Below are 24058 nucleotides of genomic sequence, written 5' to 3' on the forward strand. Positions count from 1 at the left end.
CGGGCTTAGGATCGAAAGTGTTAACTAAGTACGAGTCTAAAAGTAAAGGGACTTTTGCAATTTCTCGCACTAGGGTTTGATAACACTGCTAGTATCCAACACTGAATTAGTATCGTCTGCAGCGCTTCTATGCAACATGTCACTGTTATTCCCTTGTCAGTCGTTGAAATGTAGCAGATCGTTAAAATGGCAGGTTCTTTGTTGATCTGCACCAAGAAGGAGATGAGAGCAAACCTGCGGAAATTATTCGTCGAATGTAAGCGCAGTATGGCGACAGCTGTTTATCCATTCGTAGATCAAATCAAGATCTACAAATGGATAGAACGTTATAAGGCATGAAGAATTTCTTTATGTGACGAGAAAAGATCGGGCAGGCCATCGATGTCAACGACTGAGGACAATTTGAAAGTCGTTGAGGATATGGAAAACAGACGAACAATAGTGGACGAAATCTCCAATACTTTACCTATCAGTCATGGTTCAGCGTATTCCACTTTACATTGAAGGAAGCGCTCAGGGGAAGAAGATTTGCAAACAATGCAGAAGTCTTTGATGCGGTACAAATGGTTACAGGTGCAATCGAAAAACTTTTTTACGGGCTAAATTAATAAAAAAAACCTTGTGAAACTTTGTAAAAAGTGCGTTGCAGTACAGGAAAATTATGTAGAAAGTTAATGTGTTTCAGTTTTCTATCAATAAAATAAATGTACCTTATTTCAAAAGTCCCATTACTTTTGACTTCTCCTCGAATAATGGTTGCAACTTTACTACACTGAAACTCAGAAATACTTAGGTATTATACTACTACTTTATCTATTGATAACAAGTAGAACTGTAACTCAGCAAATCATTTATTCATAGAAATTAAGCATTCGAAAAAATAATATAACAAATAAATTTACTTATCAAATAATTGACTTCATATGTTTTAGTTCAAATATTTGCACTTATAAAATGAAGAGTTGAATCAGTTGTACAGTATATATATATATTTATGTTGTTCACCGTAGCGAGTGAGTTTTCCACTTATTAACGTTTTCCTCAGGAAACCTCTAGTTGAACTATGCTTAATTGAGTCTTTCATCAAGCTCTCTCAGTGTTGCCAATACCAGTACAAGAAGGAGTTTATTCTTCAAAATATATGCTTAGTGTCAGCAGACTGGAAAATGATAAAGTGAAACAATAAGTGAGAAAGTTGTATTTATAAGTAAATATTCTCTTATAAATTCAATAGATCAACCTTCATCATGAGAATCTCGGAAGGTTTTAGAATCAATCTCGCATAAACATGCTTTCTTTAAGGGGCCCCATCAGTGCAAGATTAAAATTCCGTTAATCTTACAGTAATTATGTAAAATCTTCAAATACATAGAAGGTAATCGAAAAATGGAACAAGAACTTCCTAGACAATATTATTTTACATGAGACACCGTTATCACAACTCACTTATCTGCTTTCGACTTCCAGCCATTTAGAAAACTGGCATTTGTTTTCACATTTCTAAATGGCTGCAAACGTTAAGCTGATAAGTCACTTGTGATAACGGTACCTCATGCAAAAATAATATTGTCTAGGTCGCTCTTGTTCCACATTTCGATTATCTTTTATCTACTTGAAGATATCACACAATTACTGAAAAATTAGAGGTATTTTAATTTCACAGTGATTAGGTCTCTTAACATTATTTTCTCTAAAGAAGAGAGGGAACTAAAGGACATTACTATTTATGTATATACAGATCCTTATGTGTTGTATAGTAACATCTCAAAAAGTGCAACTTACCAGATTAATATGGTATTAGACCATTTTTCGGCTTCAGAATTGTAATGTAAGAATTTATTATCACGATAGTAATACAAATAGATATATTAAGCAACCACATATATATATGTTGAGTCCGTTTAACTTTGAATCTTCAGAAAATTATCTAAATCCAATGCATATATCTTAATCACACTCGACCGTAGCCATAGAAACTAAATACAAGATTCTGATTGGTTCTTTCCTGGTCACGTAACATATATATAGCACGAAGCAAACGCCAAATGCTGTCGGCTCTCGTAGCCGAGCGTGCTAGTGGGTTTGTCGTGGAACCAAATCCAGCCCAAGGAAAGATTTTATTATTTTTTTTTTATTTTCATACTTTTTTCATTAAAATAAGGTAGAAATAATACGCATTATCCCTTGTACGTAACATATAATGCATAAATTGTGCTTTTTCGACCATCTATCCTGAGTTTTCTGGTAGCCCTTATAAACAATGACGTTATAAACTAATAGAAGAGTAAGAAGTGGGTTAGGGGATAGTTTGGAGATAGAGAGGCGAGGTGCCGGAGGCACCAGGAGGGGGATGGACTTTGCACACACAACTTTATTGATAATAAAAGTGATTTACTTACCTTACGAAACAGTTCAGTGCAGCGAAGGGGATAAGAAGCCTCGTAAGGCTTGTTTTGTTCCACCTTGATAATACGTCACACTCGGGTGGCGCAACTTCGATCTAACCTCAATTACCTCCTTGTGACCAATTTAAAACAATTGGCTAGGGTTGGGCGTGAAAAAATGCAAATCTAGTATGTAAACAATCATCATAGTAATCCTTTTGTTACTGTTCAAAAATTGCCTTTTTTTCTGACACAGATGTGTTCAGTATTTTGATAACGTTTTCTGCCCTAATTTATCAAAAGCATTTTTCATTTATACTATGTCGGAGAATATGTGCCCGGTTTTCATTTTATTCTTGTGGATCTCTGCATGATCCTGTCGTCTTTTGTCCCCTATTTACAGCCATTAGCACTATTTCAGGCTACATTATTCCCTATCTTTTGTTGACTTGGTAGCTAATTTCCCTATCCTAAATTATACACCAACTACCAGCGTAGGAGAAGGGTTCTTGGGTTGCAGTGGATAGCTCTTTGATTTCATCCTAGCTCTTAATTAATAATGATATAGTGGTCCTGCGTTGTGTAGTTGCTAATGCTCTCCCCTTCGGTTGCTAACGCTCTCGCGAGCAAACGGGTCCCGGTGAGGGCACTCGGTCGGAAAAGTGGAGAACGCTTTTTCAGGCCAACTACCCTGAACGAGGTTTTCCTGGACTTTCCTTATTCATACGAGTTAAATGCCGGGGTGGTACCTAACTTAGAGGTCCCAGGCTACTTCCTTCCCCAACCCTTCCTTCCTTTCCTTTCCCGGATAGTGTGCTCGGCGAGGCACGTCATCCCTTAAAAACGTGACGTGCTAATGGCCTTACATGTCGACAGCCCAGAAATCCTAATCCTAATGATGATATACCCATCTAACTGAGTATTCTGACTACACATCATACAAATTTCTCTCTAAATAGGAAGTAACCTTCCCCATAACAAACTTAGGAAACTCTGGACTAAAATCTTGAATCTTGTCAAATCGTAAATCCCCCATGTTTCCTACGAAGCCACTTCTTTACATTTCTCGAGATTCATCTTATCTGTCGTACAAACAGTGTGTGTTATTGAAACAAGTGTGATTGATAGGACAGAAATAACCTGAGTAGTGAATTACGTAAACAATTTGATCTGGTAACGTAGTCTATATAAAATTCCTTCTTTAATTACATCTAAATGTAGTGGACAGTCATCGTTGATGCAGCAGTGGAGCTGAGACATTGGTCTCATTTTTTATGTGCATTCGCATACGCATGTTGTCGCATGTCCTTACAATCGCGAATACCGCTACAGAACTCTCGGGTGTTGGTGGAAGTCTTGGGAAATGGTTGGTCAGTGAAAGTCTTTCTTCATTTGAGGTGGGCATGCACTTATCCCGACACTCTGTTGTGTGATCCCAGTATTTGTGAGTTTTTCGGTGTCGGAGTCTTTATAATATATATAAAAATCAAAACATGGAAAAGTAAAAAAAATAATAAAACCTCAAAACGATTTAAAAAATCTTCATCTTTTATTCTTTGGTTCTTTTGTGGCTGATGGGAGTCCATATTTCTCATTCGACAGTTTTTAATTTCAATTCTTCTTTTACCAGAGCGGGCATTTCTCTCGACGGGTTTTTCTTGCGTCTACATTCCCCTTTACCACGACTGCGTCACGCTGATCCTACGGTGAGGTCGTACTTATGAGACAGCCAGGGAGTAGCATAAGATTTCCTAAGCTTCCCGGGGTAAAGTTGCGGCGTTCACAAATATTTTCTATTTGTGAATGAATATTTGATAAGAACTTTATATGGATAGTAAAAAATCTTTCAAAACGACTCCGGACTCTCTCTCTTGCAAAACGCCCAAATAAAACAAGAGTGAGACAAATAGGGCGCCTAATATCAAAAACCGCCAAATCCATTTCCTACCGAAATTGGGTTATATATCTCTTGTTATATGTTTGATCTAAAGGAATTATATGGAAACAGACTTTTGTTTAAAAGTTTAATATTTCATTCTAAAATCTAGTTCAAATATGGAATTTTGTACGCGTGTATATGGACATTCACTGCACGTTTTGTGAGATTACTCGAATTTGAGCGAAATGAAAGTGGCGGATTTTGACATTAGGCACCTCAAATTTTGAAGTTGTAGATAGTGTGGAAAAGACACGTATCGCACGGGTCCGAGTGCTATTAAAGGCTTGTTACTTTTCTTATTAATAAATTAATTACTTATAACACCCGAGAAATTAAAGATATACAGAAATTACTGAATGGAACTTTATTGGCGAAAATAGAAGCAAACAGTGAAGCTATTCAAGTTAACCTGCATTGGACCAGCAAACGTGTCGGTAGAATCCCTATCGTCTACTGGACGTCTCCTGCTGTATGATATCATGTTTTGAGCTTCTAAATTCCACCAAGGAGGAGATTTAATTGAAGCTGGATCATGAAAATGTAGAGGTAGCTCGTCTCGAAAGTAAGAAATCAGGTGAACTCGTTGCTACTAACTCTCTGATTCTAACTTTCAGTTTGTCTACACTCCGAATTACGTAGAGGTTGGTTATTACCGACTCAAGATTCGTCCATATATTCTTAGTCACCTATGCTGATTCGAATGTCAACACTTCGGTCACACCAGTACGTATAATATGAGTGTTGCTTTTTGTGAAAATTGTGGTCAGGGTATTCATGGTGTGGAAACCTATACAGCCACTATCCCTTTTGTGTCATCTGCAAGAGCGAGTATACTGCTTGATATCGAGGCGGTATCGTTTGCGCCAATCGAAAGCGGTTGTTCCGGTTATTGCAACATTACCATAAGCTTTCCGAATTATTTAGAGAATGTCTGTTGCAGACCTAATGGCCTTACGACAGAATTTAATAGCTGTATGTTGTTCGTCCTTCTCAACCGTCGCAGGGGCATCATTTAGGGGGAGCAGGGAGGGGCATTTTCTCCCTGAGTTTGAGATGAATATGGATTTTATCAATAGAATAGTAGTAAATTAGTGAAAAACGCGAAATTTTACTTATATCAAGGGGTCTTGCCTCCCCCAAGCAAAATCTGAAATGACGCTCCTAAGTCATCACATGTCTTGCCTTCCAAACTGCTATAACTAGCCTAATGCTAGTTTGCACTGTGGTTGTGTATGGCTGTCACTAAGTAATTCAATCGCCGTCTCACAAACAGCCTTTGTAAGAAAACACTAAAAAAAGGTCAGACCTGAAACTTATGGACCCCACTTCGTTCAGCAATTTGATATCCCAAACTGTTCGGGAGATATGGCGAAAAATGCTGTAGTTGGCAACATTGATGATCATTATGTAATTTCGAGAACTTTGTGTAATTACAACTAGCAGAAGCTGTTATTATAATGATATAACAGCAAAAATAAAGCAAGCAACAATTATATGAAAGAATTCACTCATTTTAAACAGTATAACAATCTTCAACTATGTTTAGCGTATCTTCGGAACAAGTTAGATATTAAATTGCAGTAAAGGTTATCAAGATAATTGCATCTATTGAAAACTATTTGCATTATTGGATGTTATATTTATCTAAGCATTTTTTCGAAATAAGTTATTTTGAAAGACGTCATATTTTCAATACCGTGTATCTTTGTTGCTATTTTAGGTAAATCAGTCATATAATGATCAAACTAAATTATTTTGGATGCATATTGCTTCATTTAACTCTCTTGCATTAGCACTCTTCTATAAGCTCCTAAATCTTGTTACATTTCTATGTCTGTTATGTTGTAGCATCCTTAATATGTAACAAAGAATGATAAATGTGATATTGTGCATGCATAATTATGTTAGTAATACTGGTAAATATATATTCAACTAATTTAACTTATTTATTATGTACTATACTTACTACACAGCGTTCTTCAAAGTAAACGTGTTCATCATTTTTTGTGTCGTAGCCTCTCTTCACCAATCGACATGTCTTATTTCTCCCAACACACGAACTAGGACCAGTGTCCGTGCATAAACTGTAATACTCTTTCATGTCTGCAATGACAAACTTTCTCGTTATTATACATTACCAGCTGGTACCAGATCTTTGAATATATTTTCTCAATTCATTACACACCTGTTTGAGACCAGAAAGGTAGGATGGAAAGGACAAAGGGAGAATAAGGTCTTATGTCTCCATAAAATAAAATATGGCACCATCTACTTCCTAATAAATCCATAATTATAAGTTACCTTATTATATATACATACATAACCCAAATCCTCATTACTATATTTGTGAGAATCCATGTCGTTACACATCCCCCTCCGTAGATAGAAATTTTACTCAAAGAAATTTTTCATTACTGATAATTTTTAATTAAATAAACCATTAAATCATTTTATCAAGATTTCATGAGTACCTTACACATTTTTTAATGAAGATGAAATGAAATGATAATGGAAATAAGTGTTAGTAGGTGATTGATTGATTATGAAGGTGAACAATAATAACAAACAAAATATACACACAAAACCAGTACACCCAATTCTCATTATGTTTCTCAGTTTTCGTCGATGTTAATCACATTTCTTTGTTCTCTATATATTTTTGCCAAACTTGTATGGGTAACAATCATTTTACCATCTTCAGTCTTACATTGAAGTGTATTGGCAGTAGGCTTTGATGCGACTGTCATTGGCCCCCACCACTGTGACATCAATGACTTTGTTACGTTATCTTTCAAAGAAGATTTTAACTGTGACTTAACCAACACCCTGTCCCGGACAGCAAACGTGACTGAAAGCATCCGCTTATTATACAACCGACGCCTTGCTTCCTATGCTTTATCCATATTAATGAAAGGTTGCTCCCATATTTGGGCATTATTAGGCCTCTCCAAAACATCAGGAGTAATACTCTACTTCACCATCAACGTATCTACCGGTTCTCTCCCAAAAAACGGACGAAATGGACTAAAATTATGCTCCGCATGTTTCGCAGCATTAAGACTAAATTGGAGCTCATTCTCGAAACGCACCCATTTCTCTTGTTTACCAACCAGATATGCCCAAAGGCTCGTTTTAACCAGTCTCACATATTTTTTGACTGCGTTCCCTCCTGGAAAATACGGAGAACAGCGTATGTGCTTTATCCCATTACCAAACAATTTTTTTTAATAGTCCAATGAAAAACAAGGACCCTAGTCCGTCGAAATGGCTCTAATCAATCCATATTTACAGGAAATATCATACAACGCCTTAACTACTAACTTACTAGTAGCATTGCGTAACGGGACTAAATGAAGATAACGACTTGCGTTATCTAAGCACAGAAGGACATACTGATACCCGAACCTAGAAGGCAACGGCCCCGCTAAGTCCGCATAATAATGGGCGTTAATTTCCTTACAATATTCCGAAATTAGTTGTCCTTGTGGAAGAGTATTTCGTGCCTTTACTAATTGACACTCATGGCACAAACGGACAAAGTCCCGCATTTCATTGAATATATTTGACCAAGAAAAATATCTACAAATCTTTTTGCATCTTTTCAATAAACCTAAGTGCCCTCTATTAGGTAATAAAGCACGATAATAACTTAGTAGTAGGGGTCTCAATATACGCGGAACGAGTATTTTATAAGACGACACCTTCGCCTTCGTTTTCATGTATAAAGTATCTCTTATTAACGTATATTGTTGATGATCTCCTTCATTGCTCTTTACCATCTTATAAATATCTTTAGTATCTGCCTCTCATTGCTGATACTGTTTAGTATCCTCATGTGCTAGCAGTGAATTCCACAGACTATACATATACCCCTCTGAGTCCATAATAGGACAAGGATCAACATCAACATCATTCAGATTTATCTCATAAATCGTGGAAAGAAACTCTACCTGATAGTTCTTATGACTCGATCATGTACTATTTTAAATCTGAACTCAAATAAGTTCTGCACAATGTTGGAATATCTTCCCAAGTTCTTAGGGTTTTGCAACATGTTAACCAAGGCACTATTATCCGTGAAAATAGTAAACTCCGAACACAAAAACGGACGAAATCTTATTACCACATTATATATAACAAGAAGTTCAAGATGAAAAATAGTGTGGTTAAAATCAAGTGGTTTCAAAGTTTTACTGTAGAACCAAACAGGACGCAATAATCCTTGCTCATCCTTTTGTGACAATACAGCCGCTCAGTCCGCCGTAAAGTTGCGTCAGTATGCAAGTAAAAGCGTTTACTCATGTCCGGATTTCGTAAAATATTTTTTCAGCAAAAGCCTCTTTTATTTGAGCAAGACTCGCATCCTGTAACGGACCCCACTCAAACTTCACCATCGGCGATCTTAATCGATTCATCAGTTGTACGATACCTGCATAATTATCGCAGAATTTAGCGTAGAAATTTAAAAACCCTAACATTTTACACAACCCTCGGCGATTTACAGGCGAATGGAGATCCTCTATGGCTTGCAGCCTATGTGGCAACATAGAAATCTCACCACCTTTAATAAGAAACCCCAAAAATTAAATACTACTCCTAAATGTAAACATTTATCTGGTGAGATGGTTAACCTCCTTTTCGCAAAACGCGATACGACTTCTTCTAACAACTGATTAAGTTCTTGGATTGTAGAACAAAAAATCACAATGTCATCTGCATAGTATTCTACCCCGCGTCCACGTAGGTCTCCCAGAATATTATCCAAGGCCCTCATAAATGCTTTATCTTTTGAATAAATTCATACAATTTTAAGGGATCCGTACCATCACAATTTTCTAATGATTCCATGAATGATTGTGAAACTTAAAATGCTGATAATTGTTCCATCTTATTAAAACAGCTGTTTTGTGTCCATTCACATAGAGGTTCAGCTCTAGCTTGATCGTTCACCGAGCTAAGAGGTAAATGGGCCGGCTGACTGCCAAGTGCCACAAACATACTTCCACAAGGCTGTGTGATTGTATTATCAGTGCCTCTACTTTGACCTAATTCAACACCTGAACCGACAAGTGCAGTCTTGCTGTTATCAGTTGTAATGGCCAACAGCATTTTCTTAGCGTCACTTTCACTCATAGAAAATATTTTTCATTGTTTTTCTTCTATAGTCACATTGAAAAACTCATTAACGTCCACAGGAATTTCGTCTACAAACTCTTCTTCAAGAAAGAAACTAGAGTCACCATCTACAGCCATTTTTTTCTATTTTGGATACGATTTTATACTTATATACCGGATAGCATGGGTTCGATTCCCGGAACCAATTCCTTGAACTGCTGTACAAAGACTTTCTATAAGGTACCCAATTAATTTATACGAGCAAGTTTACATACACAGCCCTGACTTTATATGACATGAACATGAAAAGTAAACAACTGAATTTATAATTAAATTTTATAAGTAAGAGAATTTTAGGTAAGTTCGTCACTGTTCTGTAACGAACCAATCTTAATCCCCTTTCTTTCCGAATGACCAGCCCGGGCCAAAATCCGTACTTGATACAATAAGGAAACAGTACATAAATAACTTTCAAAATAAAGACTTGTCCACCTAAGAAATAATCCTGAAAAAAGTGGGGAGCGTTTTCACCGGTACTGTATTAAAAGGCCGCGTAGTGCACCCCGATAATGTAAATATATAACTCTCACTTTTAATATATAAAACTTAAGCCAAAGAAAAAATATTTCAGTTGTTTAAGGAAGTTACTTAGCAATGACAACCCTACTATTTCAATTAACAAGAATAGACAATTTATTATAAATAAAAGGAAAAAAATTAAAAACTAAAAAACAAGTAATAGTACACAAAAATATTAACAATTGGATAATTAATAAAAAAAAATCCTACGATTCCTGATGGAAACAGCCTAGAATACATTTTTTCTCAAAATCGCTATTCCAACATGGACTACGGCAACCTCTAATTTTCTCGTCTTTCAGTAGTCAAATTTTCAATTAGCAAAATTATATTCTTGCTCGTGTCTAAATATGTCAATCCTTAAATAATCATCTTTCAAATACATTGAGTATACTCACGGAAATCCACTGACAAAATTTTCCACCATTTTTCACAAACAATAATAATTTAATCTAACAAAGTGTAAAGAACAAACACTAAGTACCTTAAACAGTGGCCAACTGACGATTGACATCAGTTGATCCATGGCTTCCATTCCGGGTTCAAAACCAATCAATCACATTCCGGATTTTAGATGACGAGGGCGTCGTCATTTTACATTACCAGCTGGTGCCAGATCTTCGAGTATATTTTCTCAAATCATTACACACCTGATTGAGACCAGAAAGGTAGGATGGAAAGGGCAAAGGGAGAATAAGGTCGTATGTCTACATAAAATAAAATATGGCACCATCTACTTCCTAATAAATCCATAATTATAAGTTACCTTATTATATATACATACATCACCCAAATCCTCATTACCATATTTGTGACAATCCATGTCGTCACAGCGGGAGCCACTCTGCCTCCGAAAATATGTACGTAATAATGCAAACAACACATATTAAATGCCAGAAATACCACACGTAATAAATCAGCCATGGAGAAGGGCCCCAAGAAAGTTTTCTAAGGTAATCCCTGAACATATAGTACCTAGCTAAATTTGTTTGAACACTTTGATGAGACTGTTGAAGAAAGTAGTTTGTTTCCTTTCCCAATTTAGATTTTATCGCCTGTTACACGAAACTACTTTCAAATTTGTAGATGTCTAGGTTTTGACAAATTTGACGATTACCGAAGTTAATATTGAATTTTAGAATCGGCAAACCTCACCCCATAAAGTTTATTAAAACTTGAAGCGACATTCCTTAATACAATGTGAATATGTTTTATTTAGATATAAAATGAAGACAACAAAATAATAAATTTTCATGTGAAACACTATTAGAATAAAAACCCGATAGGAAAAGTATACAGGTACTTAGTTGTCTCTGTGTTGTTATCACGCGTCTCAAATATGTGGGAGTGAACATACTTACCAAGTGTTCCTTTGTGATACCCTTGGCACCTATCGGTAAGATAATTTGTACTATTTGAGAGTCTGCTATAATATTGGTACGCGGATCCGATACGGATACTACATAGCATGAGGAAAGTTTCTGAAGATATACAATAGTTGAATTGCATGCAAAAAAAAAAAAATGCCTGTTATATGTTGTACGTATCTAGGAAAGATGGCAATGAAATTCATTTTCAGCCGTGGAGCAGGGTTTCATGTAAATAGTAACTGTTTCCAAAATGCAACACAAATTATATATGTTCTTGCATGTTAAATCATCACGCAACTTGAGTTGTATACAGAAAACAGTAACATATTTTTAAGTTACTACCTACTTCCTTTGTTTAACCTACTTCCTCTTCATATTCTTCCTGTTTACCTCAACCATAGGTTCGTGGGCAACATGAAAAATTTAAAACTTTTCTCTACCTTGAGAAATCTGTTTTATACTCTGATATATACTCTGTTTTATACTTTAAGGTCTCTTTTTCATAACTGCATCTATATATTCCATCTTTGGTCTTCCTCTTCCTGGTTTTCTTTCTGCCTTTCCCTCTACCAACACGGTAATCCAATCGGAGTGCCGAATAAGATGACTAAGCATGAGGTTTCTTTTTTTCCTATTGTCTTCATGATCCATCGTTCTTCATTAGTTTCCTTTAGTGTGTCTTCGTTCCTTTTCCTTTCGGTTCATGATATGCACAGCATTCTGCGCAAACACAACATTTCGAATGCTTCCAAAAGTAAAATAATAAAAATAATAAAATTACCAGTTAGACGCATCAAGTAATAAAGGTGATGTGTCATGACTAGAGCAATCGAGTGTACAGGGTAACAATATAAAATAAAGCAAAGATTAGAAACTCTGCACTCAATAAAGAATCAGACTCCATGAAATGTAATATATAAAATTTAAAGTGACTATGTTCGTGACTCTTCAACTCTTAAACCATCCAACCAATCTCGATCAATTTTGAAACATAGATGAAGTTCAATCCAGCAATGGTTTCAATCTTTCCACTTTGACGAAAGAACTTAGGGAACGGGAAGAAAGATATATAAAAATAAAATAAAACTTAATAACTCTTGGACCATCTGACCCATCTCGATCAAATCTGGTTGATGGTTGATGTTCAGGCCTGAAATGTCAATTATCATTTCATTTTCACGGTAAAATTTAAGGTTTGGGGAGGGGAAGGAAGAAATATAAAATATATACAACTTAACTCAGGAACCATCTGACCGATCTAGAGCAAATTTTCAACATAAATGAGGTTTGCACCTGAAATGTTTCTAATCGTTTCACTTTGATAGTGCATTTTGAGGGGGAAAAGATTCATAAAAAATGAACATGAAACTGACTACATTTGTGACTTAATAATTCTTGAAACACTGGATTGATCGCGACCAAATTTTAGGCATAGAAGAGGCTCCTATCTGGGATGGCTTTTATCATTTCATTTTGGGGAGGGGAGGGGAGGGGAAGCGAGATGTTTTAAAATGATCGAATGACGAATATTAGTATCGATTCCATACTTTTCGGGGTTGCTGAGATAAACATTGACACTTCCGATACGTTTAAATATAAATTCAGAACTGCAACTTGGGGAGGGGGATATATAATAGTAGCCAAGAAAGTTTTGCCGCTTTTTCACCCACCACCTTCAAACATCGAAATGTCACTTAAGACGTACTTGGAAGATCAAAACTTATCCCCATCAGCATTCACGACCTACAGCCAACGCTCTGGAAGGCAATGGATCTATCGCGGTAGAACTTGGAGAGCCGTGAAGCAAAGATGGTGCCAAGTGCATTTTGCACCTCTACTATTGATTTGAACTGGCGTCCTCTTAGATGATTTTCCAAAGAATGGAACAAGTGATAATCGGACGGTGTAATATCCAGGGAGTATGGCGGCTGCAATAGTGTTTCTTACAAAAGGCGTAGAATAGTGACCATGGTCATCCTAGCCACGTGGGGCTTAGGATTGTCCTGTAACAGGAGACTTCTAAGTGGTTCAGAAGTACTGGCTCCAGGGTTTTGAATTTTCTTGAACACGCTTCAACTGCTGACAGAACACAGTAGTATTGATACTTTGACCAACTGGTAGTAGTTTCTGATGCACAATGCCGCGAGTAGTCCACCAAACAGACAGGAGGATCTTATTCTGGTGCATGCTGGCTTCGGCTGTTTTGGAACGGCTTCATAGGATGCTAATTAATTATGACGGCGCTGTGGAGCTTCGTAAAGGACGCAATTATCATCACATGTCAACACTCTGTTCAGAAATGGTTCCTTCCTCAGACGAGACAACAAAGAAACAGAGATGTCTGCTCACGTTGCTTACTGGCCCGGAGTCAAATCATGTGGGATCCATCGATTCAAATTCTAGTGCTTCCCAAGTTGATGGAGGTGCTAAAGAATGCTTTCTCCACTCACACTGAACTGTAGTCCCAGTTCTTCACATGTCTGGTCACTTTCCGCCTCAATGGCTGCCTGGAGACCATCATTTTGTACATGTGTTGGTCTTCCCGCACGTGGTGCGTCTTCGAGTGTTTCATCATCGTCCTTAAACTTGTTAAACCACCGCTGCATTGTGTACGTAGTTATGACAAACTCACCAAGGACTTGGTACATCTTCCGCCCCGCTGCAGTGGCGTTTGACTCCAGTTTGAAATCGTACAGCATACACGCCCTTATGACGCTCTGTAGAGGTTCGATGTTCACTCTGTTCTTACGCAAGTTCACCGTGTAAGTGAATTGCCACAACCAGGTAGTATTTAGGATATACTCACACTAACAACTGACTTTCGTCTTAAAACCGTTAGCATCATTCAACTCACGGTGTGAGAGAAAATTGAACACAGACTTCTACAAAAAGCGGTAGAACCTTCTTAGTTACCTATTTATCTATACCCATCTATCTGTCTATCTATCTATCTATCTATCTATATATATATATATATATATATATATATATATATATATATATATATATATATATATATATATATATGTATGTATGTTCAAAAAGGACCGATATTAATGTTGAATCTACATTTTTCGGGATCGTTGAGACGAACAGTGTCAGTTCCGATACGTTTAAATCCAAATTTAGCCCCAATTTCCTTTATGTCCAAAATAAACGTATTCTTCCCATGCGAAGAAAGGGCAAGCTGCTAATAAATGATATAATTCTTTTAGTTGACGAATGTAATAAACACAGAAGACGATAGTGGTTGTGTAAAAGATGATACAACTTCACAAAGATAGAAAGAATATCAAGAATGAAGGAATATTAGGAATGAAAGTGCATGGACAAGATATTCAATAAAGAAGAAACAAATTAAACAAGATGACTTATTAAATGTAATTTGAGAATAAATTTGAATTGAAAAGGATTTAATGAATGAATACAACAGATGATGTAAAGGAAGTCTACAAGAATAAATTATTTTCAGTGATTATTAAAAGATAGATATAGTAGTAAGAAAGATGTTCAAATGGAACTTTGTATAAATTAATCTTATATATAAAAGAGAACGTACAAAATCCTTTGTTCCCTCATCACGCTAATACGGCTGAACCAATTTCTTTTATTTTTGGGGGGTTATTAGGATTTGGACCCTAGATGGTTTTTATCATATCACTTTAATTTTTAATTACCAGTGTCTTGAGATAATTGACCATTCAAGTGTCCATAACGTACAAATCCTTTGTTAGTTATTCATCATAGGTAAAAATAAACGTATTTATATGCAACCCGCATGACCGTGTCACTCGGCGGGTTAACATAAATGACAGGCGATATAATGTTAACATTTACTGCAATCTTCTATGGTTTTTATCATATCACTTGAAAGCGAAAAAGTAAAAATTATCTAAGTAACAAAGTTTATTGCGTTCCGGGGTGACCGCAGCGAAGCGGGGTGAACGCTGCTAGTTAGTAATAAGACATTTTAACAAAGGATTCCATTTCATTCCCGTAGAAGTGCGAAAAGCAAATATACAAAGGCAATAGAGTCAAAACATTCCTAGAGCCTGTCTATTTCAGATGTGCCCTCGGAAAATAATCGAAACATTCTTCGTGGTCACCCTCGCCGCCTTTTGACGGAGGAAAACTCCCGTTGGTTAGGGAAAAGAAGTGAATGACCTCAGTTGTGTTGCCAATTTGTCATTCAGTCGTTTGGTCTTGACAATTGAAGATCAAAAGCTACTTATAATGGGAAACAAGACAGAGCGCATCGAAGTCTGTGAAATAATTCGTTATGGCAACACTTCCGCATCCAACAATTGAAAAATCTTGGCCGCAGCAACTTGTCCCTCGTCTTTCGAGAGCGGTACGGGAAATCAACATCTACAACAGCGCCAGAAGGGACACGCTTCAAGTAGAAAGACTCTAACAAATGTGTCAATAATCATTAGCAGCTAACTCTATCACCATATAGAAGAAACATAACAGCAGCAACTACTGGAGGATAAATTTACCTTCTGAAGAAAAAGAGAACAACGAGAGAAATAATACCGAGTCTACCATTGAGTTTCGGGGACGCAGTGGATCACTCCACTCAGTTCGATCCTAGCTGTTGCCTTGGGGCGTTTCTGGCCGGCAAATACTGTGTGCATGAGTTTTCTTATGGTTCTCCTGTTTCACTTTCCTCATTCTCACATTACAATCAAGCTCTTTATCACCATCTCATGTATACTTGATGTAGAATCATTGGATATTAAACTCACAAGAGAAGTTGAATATTGAACCTTTATATTTAATTACAAGATAAGAGACCAAAGACATCACGATACTTGTCATCTCCACACTATTTAATATAGCTTGAGAGTATGTTTCGTTCTCGTTTGGTTTGGACTTCTTACAAGATGGTAGAACCAGGGCCGAGTTTATTGTTTTAATACCGATAAAAAAAAAAGATAATAAATATACCTTTATAAAGAGAGAACCAGTGAAAACGCCGCAACTTCACACCGAAGAGCTTACACTACTTCCTTGGCTATACCATAAGCGTGCCCGAAGAATCAGTGTCGAGCCGAGAAGGACAAATGGAATCGGGCGCAGAGAAAGCATTCCCGTCAACAAAAACGCACGGTTACGGAAAAATGAGAATTGGGATTAAAAGAAGAACCTATGAAGCCAAAAACATAGATCCCACCAGCCCATAATAAAATAAAATGTGTTTTTTTTTGTTTTTGTGCTTTTATTATTTTCTCTTTTATTATTATTTTTAACTCTTTTATGTTGTTATAGTTTTTCTGTATTTTTATATTTCCAAAGACTTGGTAACCGTACAATACAAACACTGGATGCCCATAACAGCACTTTCACTCCAGACGAAAGAAGACGTGAGGGTTAATGCATGAATCAGAAATTAAGCTGCCCTTTCAGCTCCACCTCTTTCCCGACGATAACGTTCTGCTATATGAAAGGGGCTGTGTGTTAGTTTGCCGTACTATTTCATGTACCAGTTTCACCTTATAAAGGAGCGTTCAATAACTTTTGAACAGGTGGTTATACTTGCAATATGAATACGAAAATTTAAATGAACATAATTTGATCCTTTGACTTAATGAATCATGCCACTTAATGTATCCTCCATCTGCTGTGTCGCATTTCGTCCAATGTTCTTTCCATGCCTTGAATGCACTTTCGTAAAATACAAGTGGCTGCTATTACACTACTCTTTAACATAAAAAATGAAGATTGTCTCTGTCTAATACTTTGCCTTCAAGTAACCATGCAGGAAGAAATCCGAAGGAGCCAAATCCGTTTTATAAGGAGGCTGAGATGACTTCCCATCCCATTTTCATGGCTTTTTGCTGTGTCATCATGACTGTGTGGGGCTTGACATTGTTATGATAGGGTTTGATGACCTTCCCTTGCAGCACCTGTCTCTTGGTCTGGTGAGTGGCAAACAATAATTCTTCTTGGACCCATGTTCCAAAATGTCTATGACAATGACACCATCCTGATCCCACCAAAACGAGACCATAATTTTCCTGCCTGATCTGGAAAGTTTTGATTTTTTTAAACGACTGCTATCAACCGTTGGATACTGGGACGGTCCTGTGTGTGATCTCCATAAATCAAAACCAACTTAGTACGAGTTGATGTGGCTGATTCATCACTGGTTTTTAACAAGAAAATCTTTTCCGTCTTTTGTCAGGTCCTGATGTTTATTTCAGTATACCCATTGTGGTTTATTTGTGAATAATAGAAGACATCAATTATTACCATTTTGAAGGAAAAGATTAAAATAGTTTGTCTAAAATTTCATTGCCATATTATAGTAAAATTGCCATATTACATTGCCATATTAAATTGCCATATTACATTGCCATAGTACATTGCCATATTACTAGTAAAAGTATTACGTCACGCGCCAGTATCCACGCACAGAAGCCGAATTCATCATTCATACACGAAGGACTTGATGTGTCTTCAAAGGGAAAGGTCGAGAGGGTTGAGATCTTGGGAAGCGCCTGGTCACCAGACGTGACCTCTTCTTTCAATCCAACGATTAAAGAAAGTTGTATCCAATTGCGAAAATCCACATCTAAGTGGGCAGGTGCGATGTCATGTTACAAAAACATTCTCGCGCGGGCATCTAGAGGTACAGTCTCCAATAGTTCGGGGAATACATCACGAAGGAAGGGAGACTCTTGGTGTATGAATCGCCAGTAGAATCCGAGGAGGACTTGCTTGCAACAGTCCTGGCTGGCTTCTTGATTGTGCAGGAGACGCCTATAATATTTGAGCGAGTGAGGCAAAAATTTTCTTTAGGCGATATTCTACTTGCATTTAGGTTACTGGTCGTCACTTTGTGCACTTACTGTGAGTTTTTGGTACTTACAGTGTAGCAGTAGTTTGTTTGTGCTAAATCTTACATACTCAGGTGTAGTGTTATGCACAATTAAGCAGGTAACATTGACTTCAGAAACATTTGTTATTGAAACATCGTACTTGTTCCCGCAGATTATTCCAACTTTAAGATAGCATGGCGCTTGAACTAGCCGTTCCTACCTTTGGTTTCCTATTTCAAAATGTTTATATTGGACCCCTCTATCACCTGTATAAATTTGGTACAAAAGATTATGGACACCCTGCATATATATCTGTAGAAAACTTAATGAACAATCTTTCTACTTTCGGTTAACCGGCGTATAGACACTTCTCATTGGGTTGTGTAAATATTAGCAAGATTTATGACTTATCCTCGTAAAATCAAACAATAAAAATTGCAGCTGTCTTCTACGAAAGAAAAACAATAATCACACATTCAAAATCAATTGATTAATACATTAAAGTAGTGTAGATAGTCAACATTGTTAAAGAGTCAATAATCTGATTTAGTTATCTTAGTTAGAATTGCATTGTTACGCAGGCAGTATGCTTATTAAAAGGAACCTTGGAGATGTTCATTTAAATTTCAATCACGAACTCCAATCCTATACCTGCCATTCTGTGACTATATTTACTTAAAGTTATGTCTCAGGAATCTAAATTAAAAGATGGCTGCAAACTTGATGACTTTACAAACTTAGAAGGAAAATCAACACAACATATTTGTTACCTACCAAGAAATGTTCTTAAACATGTTTTTGGTTTTCTTAGCTTTGCAGAAATATCAACTAACTTGAGACTTGTTTGTCGTCTATTTTGTGATATCGCGTCTGACATTTTAAAATCTAGTTTCGAGAAAGTACAAGCACAAATTCAAGTGATAATGTTCGATATTGACAAGGAACTGAAAGAAAATAAGCAGACAAATTCTAATTTGTTAGACTGCATCAAAGAACTTTTGATCTTGACGTCGGAGATTGAAATACTGCGTAGAATGTGCTGGCAATACATAAAGAAAAATCAATGTACATTTTTTGGGGGTGCTATATTGGATCAAGTTGAGGAAATTCTTGCTGTTATTCGGAAACAAAAGATGCCAACGTGGAGTGGAGAATCAAGTATTTTTGATAAAATTTTGAATAATATGATACAATTTATGATATATTTTCAAACTCAAATTGAACCACAGCTTGATGAATCTACGCCCTTTGGTGTTTATTGTGTTGATATATTAGATGCATTTTTTAGTACTGAATATCGCTTAACTGTATGCCATGAAAGAGATGAGTTTTTTCTTATGGGAAGCTATGAACTTTATAACTGTTTTGAAATACACGATCCATTAACACCTATTAACATGTTGTGTCCTTCGGAGAGTGACAAAAGGATATTCCTGTTCTTTCTCTTACATACTGTAATTATCAATAACCGCATGCATGTTCTTCAATTGGAGCTTGAAGATATTTTTACGCCTGCTTACAACAACTTAATCCACTCGTTCTCTGGAAAACAGTGTACCAAACGAGAAGTGTTAAACAACAGAATTCTTGAACTTTACGAGAAGCCTGGTATTGTGCAATTAACTGATTTGGAAGATACTGATCCAATGGGATTTAGTTGTCATTTTAAATTACATTGTACACGCAACTTGTTGCCTCTGTCCATGGAACAGTTAACTCTTCATTCCGAAGACATAGCAAACAAATTAAATGATAATGATCAAAATTACTCATTTTCAATGGATATAGAGATTTTTGCAGGGCTCGACCTTGAAACACAAACTCCTAGTCTGTATCAAATAAACATTGAAGATGGTAAAGTCTGGTAGCAAAAAAAAAAAAAATGTACTAAAGTATGAGAGATCTCTGAGTGTATTTCTGAATCTTTATTTTGATTTAAGTGCATCTACTTTCTTGGATGTGTATAATCCAGAACATATGAAGACAAAAATTGTTTTAAAAAAATGTATATTACGTTGACAACAAATATTTAAAATTTTATGAAACAATTGTTTACTTCCAGCAGTGTAGAGATACAAAAAAGTTCTTGATTTGCAAGGTAATCAGATTACTGTGTAAAATTAAACTTGTAAAAGAGAAAAACAACGTGAATAAACTGGAAATAGGCTTCGTATTTTATATTTAAGTAGTTTACGATTCCGGTTGTTGTATATGAACAGTAAAATAATCCATAGTAATAGATAATGTATTTTGATATCACATTTTAAGTTTTTCTTTACTTCGTTTGATATTCGATTTTGAGCGCCGAGACAACGTGAAATATGAACAAAGGTTTCACTGCGGAATAAGAATTACGCCACAGGAAGTCAAATTTCTTGTAAAAATTGTAACCATTAGTTAAAAATGTCACAAAAATAACAAATCACTTGTTTAAATATATTAAAACAAGGGTGTAAATAACAATACATTGGCAATATGGTATAGTCATGGTTTTACCGTACATCCAACAAATTCTGCATCGCTCTACACTGCTTTTCGAATCCGCAGTGGTGGTCGTATGCCATTGGTGAGTTATTTGCTGGTGTTGACCCACATAGTGGATCACCCTCTGATGTGTAGTATCTAAGATCAGGGAAAGGGTACTTTCGAGGAACTTGATACTAACTCCACACGTTTTTTTTTTTCAAAATTAACTCATAATCGCTAAGGACCTAACTAACTCCTCTCGACCTGAGCCAAATGCCTTGACCCATCGTACAGAACATCGATACGATAGCAAATCATTCCACGTGTTTGCTGCAAGCCTTCACCACACTGGCATACAGTTTTTCTCCGAAGTACATACATTTATATCAAAGTAGCTATTTAAATATAAAAACCATGGTTTACGGTATCTCACGTAATGCTGGACTTTATAAGCACTCACAGCACCCTGAATTATTGGTTTACCTACTAATTTTAGCACAACATACTTCGACAATTGCTCGAAATATAAATTTGCAGATCCTTCTCGCATATTAATATGCGTAACATACCTTCCTACATTATCGTCTGCATTTTATATACATTACGTGTTGTTTATTATTTGAACTTTGCTGGATTAAAAATATTGCACATGTTTCTTCTTACTGAATTTGGTTTAGAAAAATAGAAGGATTCTGTGCTTTTTCTACTTTGTGCTACAAATTTTACTTATATCGTCCAAATGCTTTGTTTTAGGCTTTCCATGTTCTGGTATGCATTCAATTCTTCCTTCCAATATAGCGTTAGTCTATTCTGTATGACACAATGCAAAACAATGCTAACTTATTTCTGGTGGCGACAGCTAATCATCATTTTTCTTTCTTTTCTTAAAAAAATCTGTGTTAGTTCTCTTTCTATCTCTCTCTCGCGCGCGCTTCCATTAATCCTCTCAAAAGAACAATATCATTATCTTTGATTTGCTATTTACGGTTTTGTCACACAGAGCCACATTCCATACAATCTATTAGTGTATATTTTCCTTTTTCTTTGGATACAACCTTTCCTTTTGTTGCAGATTGGTAATCCCTTTCTTTATTTGCTTACTTCATAGTAATCAATTATTTTGATAATTTTATCTCTTCAAATATCTATTTCAAAAAGAAAACAATTTTCTTCAATATTTTGTTTTGAAATTCGGCTTCTCGATTGTTTTCTTACTTCGTTTCTCTAGTTCCAGACTCAAAATTGGTTACTACAGTAAGTACCTCTTGGACGGTTACCTCTTTATAATACCAATAATATGCGATTGTAAACTACGAAGTTTATTCTGCGTAAAAAATTTCACTTTATCTCTGTTTCTCTTTCTATTTATTTTTGAAAATAATTATTAGTTAATGACTATTCCGTTAAGTATTAAGTACTATGAGAAATACTTACAATTTGACCTCATGTCTTTCTGTATTTTCTGTTTCTGCTGTTTCTGTTCCCTCGTAAATATCCTTAGACGTTCAGGGTAAGAATGCAACCTCAAATTTATATAAGGTTGAAACTCTTCTTCGTTGAACTTGTTATCATACTTTCTACACTGTTAATTTGCTTGTTCATTCCGATATTCCATTTAACACATGTAGAGTTGAGGAACTCCACCAGAAGTAAGGTTGTAGAAAGTACATTTTCTTCAATAATTATCCCCTAATATCCTTTATTTTCGAATTTTCTTGTCAACACAAACTGCGTAGATATTTATAAAATACTTGCAAACGTATAAGTTAATGGTGTCGTCTGATATGCATCCAATCTTATAAGCCTTTAAAAGGGTAACTCATAAGAAAAAATACACACTGAGCTCTACTAGATGTACTACAAGATAGTGTTGGAAATGTTTAGTTTCAGGACAGGGAAAAGTTGGAAGGTTCGCGCGTTAGCGTATGGGTGCGTACTTCGATGAGTATACACAAAAAAGACATATGTGATAATCATACACCATGCTAGGTGATTACTACAAGCCAGTTTAGCACTATAATTGTATATTAGTGGACTATACTTTTTCACGCAGTTTCTACGTTCACAGGTGATTTCTGTCTTTATAGGACAGGTGTTGATGAACATGTTCCAGGATGATTCAGAAAGTAGACCTAATGCCTCCAAGTTCACTACTTGTAAAATAGTACTGCAACCACTCTGAACTGTTTATCATTAATGCACTGATGTTCAGGATGTAGAATATCACTTATTTCACCTTCCTATTTCTTCTCGTTCCAGAGTAATAGAGCAATCCATGGCTTCCAGTGATGAGGTCCGGTTGAAACAGCGGATTATCATTTAATTTCTGACCGCATTAAAGTTTGAGCCCAGGGACATTCATTGCCGGCGACGAATCGTATATACACCATTACGACCCGAAAACCAAGCGTCAGTTGATGGAAGACCGTCACATGTCCTCTCTTCCACCAAAAAATTCAAACTCGTCCCATCTGCTGGCAAAGTGTTAACATTCTGCCTCATCCTGCCTATAGTCCGGATCTTGCGCCCTTCGACTTTTGGCTCTTCTCCAGACTTAAAGATCACCTTCAGGAACAACGCTACAATTGTGTCGCAGAGATCGAAGCAGAAGTTCGGCAATGGTATCGCCGGCAGTCACCACAATTGTTCGTCGACGACACGAAAAACCTTGCTTCGAGTTAGAGTAAGTATGTTGCAAGTAATGCGGAATATGTTGAAGAATGGTACAACTATTTGTAGCTGACATTGCAAGCTTTCCACTGATACCTGTATCGGTGCTATCTGCCTAATACAGATAAAGGTATCACCTTGGATGCATTAAATTTTGAATCGTAGTGTATATTCTCTGCGTACAGAAATGAACTTCTAATATTGAAAATGTGACAAAATTGAAAATAATGCTAAAACGACTGACTTGCTGGGTAATAAAATGTAAACAATTATGTGTCGTTCGAAACTCTATATCTGGTTAGCCTGCGTTTAATAAACACTTACCATCATCATCGAGACATTCTTTATGATAAGTGCAGTTAAGGTTTGGGTCGTCACAGTTTTCGCACAGCCTCGAACTTCCGTCTGTAAAAGAAGAACACATATTTTTCGTTATTAGGCGAAGGCGTTGTACCTGTGAACAATTTTATAGAGTCTTTGAAATTTGGTGCTAATATTCAGCACTTTTTCACCAGTTTTCGTCGTACATTTGAAGTGTCATCTCTTTGCAATCAGATAGGATGATTTTTAAACGTGTTACATAATTACAATAGCTTTTATAAGATAAAATAAGAACAAATCCGTTTTGTTCACAGGTACATTATGGTCATGTACCATTGAACAGACCCTCTTGTACCTTTGAAAAGTGATAATTACAATGTTTCAGCGGCA

At 36.3% G+C, this 24058-nt stretch overlaps 1 long non-coding RNA gene across 1 annotated transcript; it reads right to left on the bottom strand.

The window, feature by feature from the left end:
• Positions 1–948: 948 nt before the first annotated feature.
• LOC145683513 (uncharacterized) lies at positions 949–23759 on the bottom strand. The gene is made up of 3 exons (XR_014131130.1): positions 23672–23759; positions 6290–6426; positions 949–1159 (listed from the first exon to the last, which is right to left on the bottom strand). It is a non-coding gene; the product is annotated as an uncharacterized LOC145683513 (long non-coding RNA).
• Between the last annotated feature and the right edge of the window lie 299 nt (positions 23760–24058).

This window comes from Thermobia domestica, chromosome 4 (genome assembly GCF_964235325.1).
Source record: "Thermobia domestica chromosome 4, izTheDome1.hap1.1, whole genome shotgun sequence".
In the NCBI taxonomy this organism is placed as follows: Eukaryota; Metazoa; Arthropoda; class Insecta; order Zygentoma; family Lepismatidae; genus Thermobia; species Thermobia domestica.